The 2,500-nt window shown below is 77.2% G+C and overlaps 1 non-coding gene across 1 annotated transcript; it reads right to left on the bottom strand.

The window, feature by feature from the left end:
• Nucleotides 1–177: 177 nt before the first annotated feature.
• LOC148218770 (5.8S ribosomal RNA) lies at nucleotides 178–330 on the bottom strand. The gene has a single exon (XR_015800189.1). It is a non-coding gene; the product is annotated as a 5.8S ribosomal RNA (ribosomal RNA).
• Nucleotides 331–2,500: the final 2,170 nt, after the last annotated feature.

Here is a 2,500-nt window from a genome sequence, read left to right as displayed (position 1 = left end):
TTCCGGGAGCGGGGAGCTACGGAGCGCTCCCCGAGTCTGCATTTAGGGGGACGAAGGCCCTGCGCGGCGACGACGACGACGACGACGACGTCGACGTCGACCGCGGGCAACGGGCCTGCGAGGCAACCCCAGCCGCGCCGCCGGGGTGGCCCCCCCGGACGGCGATTGATCGTCAAGCGACGCTCAGACAGGCGTAGCCCCGGGAGGAACCCGGGGCCGCAAGTGCGTTCGAAGTGTCGATGATCAATGTGTCCTGCAATTCACATTAATTCTCGCAGCTAGCTGCGTTCTTCATCGACGCACGAGCCGAGTGATCCACCGCTAAGAGTTGTCTGGCTTTCGGGACCGCTCGCGTGAAGCGGCCCCTTTTCTGTTTCTGCAGGGACGCGCGCGCCCCCGCGCGCCCCGCTTCGACCGTACGAGCACACACAAACGGAGGAGGAGGAGGAGAAAGCGCGGGGCAAAAAAGAGAAACCCCGCGCAACGCTCCGAAGGTCGGCCAAAGAAAGGCGGAGGGGCCCGCGCCCCCGACCGCCTCCCCCCGCGAGGGGAGACGCCGCCTCGCGTGCCGTCCTTCGGAGGCGGCCCAGGCGCCCGGGCTCGGCCCGACCTCCGCGCGGAGGGGCTTGTGCGGCAACGCGCCGGACCGCGGGGGGCACGGTGGCCCGCCCGGCCTCTCGATCACGGGACGACTACGCGTTCGCGGGCCGGGGGCGCGACCGCCGGCCCCCGCCGCTCCCGGCTCACTCCCTGGCTTCTCCTTTTCACCGCTCCGCCGACTCGCGGAACGCCGCCGCGCCAAAACGCGGGGGCCGGCTCTCCCGCCAGCGGCCCCTGAACGTCGCCCGAAACGCCACGCGGCGGCGGGACCGTTCCGCCGGCGCAACCCCTGGCGCGGGACCGCTTGCCCGCCGGAAGGCGAACGCCCGGCGGGCCGCGCTCCGCCACCGGCGCCGGAGGCGGGACGCCGCCGAGACCCGAGCCGGCATCGCGGAGCGCCCGAGGTCTGCCGCTCGGCAAAACCCCTCCGCCACCCGCGGCCGCACTCCCGGGACCGCCGCCGCTTCGCACCGCCGAGCTGCCCTTCCGCGAGCACGCGCCCAGCGGGCAGGCGTACGGCGGCTGAGCCGGGGGGCACCGCCCGCTCCCCTCGTTTCCACTCGGGGACCGGACGGGGAAGCGCCCCCGCGGCCGCCCCGCACGCCTCCCCTTTTTTTTGGCCCACACGCGGCCGGGAAGGGCGACGGGGAAGCGGACGGGCGGGGCCCGGGCCGGGACGGCCGCCGGTGAAGGCGGGCGCCTCGCGGCCGACCGTCCCCCCCCCCCGGGGGGGGCGGGGACACTCGCCGAGCGGCGACGCCGCCGCTCGGCACGGGGTCGCCCGCGCCCGCCGGACCTCCGGCGATGGAGGAGCCGGCCGAGCGCTGCGCCCCAACGGGCGGGGACAGCGCTCCGAGTCAGGGGTGGCCGGCGGCCGGCGCCGCCGCGGTGCGGTTCGAGGCGACAAGGCCGTCGAGGCGAGAGGCGCGCGGTCGCGCCTGACGCGGCGCCGCCCGCGAGCCCGCGGCGGCGGCTAAGGAGAAAGAGCGAGAGAGCGCGGCGGGCCCCGGCGGCCGCAACCCCGCAGCTGAGGTAGGTAAGGCAGAGAGCGCGCGCCCTCTGCCGGCGTCGCCCCGCATCGCAGAGGCCAGCGGGGTCGGCCCCCCGCGGCCGATCGCGCGCCGCGGCCTCTCCGCCGAGACCGGGCCGCAGAGAGGGGGGGGCAGGGCGCCCCTTCCCCGGCCCGGCACGGGTGGCCCCCGCGCGCGGGCAAGCGCGGCGGGACGCCGACGACGGCGAGCGCGGCCGGTCGCGACGGACACGCCACCGCAGGGGATCGGCGGGAGTAGCTCCCCACCCCTCGATGGCGCCCCGCGCCGCCACCGCCCGACACCCGCTGCCGCCGCCGCCACCGCCGCCGCCGCCGCGGCGGGGCCGTGCCGGGCCGCCCGAGTCTTTAAACCTCCGCCCGGCTCGGCGGCCCTTTCGGCCCCCAACAGGCGTTTGACGACGCCGAGGGAAACCGGCAGGAGACCGCCGAGGCGCGAAGCGCTAGGTACCTGGCCCTGGGGTGAGGGAAACGACCTGCATGGCCCCGCCGGGGTGCCTCCCCCGCTGCCACCCTCGGGGGAGCGTCCACCGGCGGGGGCGCGCCCGACGTCCGCTGCCATCACCGCGGCAATCCTTCTCGGGGCCCGGGGTTTCCCTCAGTAGCCCGGCGCTGCGCCCGAGAGGACCACCGCGGCTCGGGCCGCCCCGCCGGCGCGGGGAACACGGCCCAGCCACCGAGAAACCTCGCACACCCCCGGCCGAGAGAGGCCACGGCGACGACGGTGCGGACCGTCGCCGCCGCGCCACCCGGCGGCGGCTCGCGCACGTGCGCGCTCCCCCTGGAGGCGCGACCCGGAACTGCCGGAGCCCGGCCCTCGGGAGCTCCTCTGCCGCGCGAGGAGGCCGCTCG

The sequence above is a fragment of the Sturnus vulgaris genome, unplaced genomic scaffold (genome assembly GCF_052056855.1).
Source record: "Sturnus vulgaris isolate bStuVul1 unplaced genomic scaffold, bStuVul1.hap1 Scaffold_160, whole genome shotgun sequence".
NCBI classification, from domain to species: domain Eukaryota; kingdom Metazoa; phylum Chordata; class Aves; order Passeriformes; family Sturnidae; genus Sturnus; species Sturnus vulgaris.
This window is presented reverse-complemented; position numbering and strand designations above follow the sequence as displayed.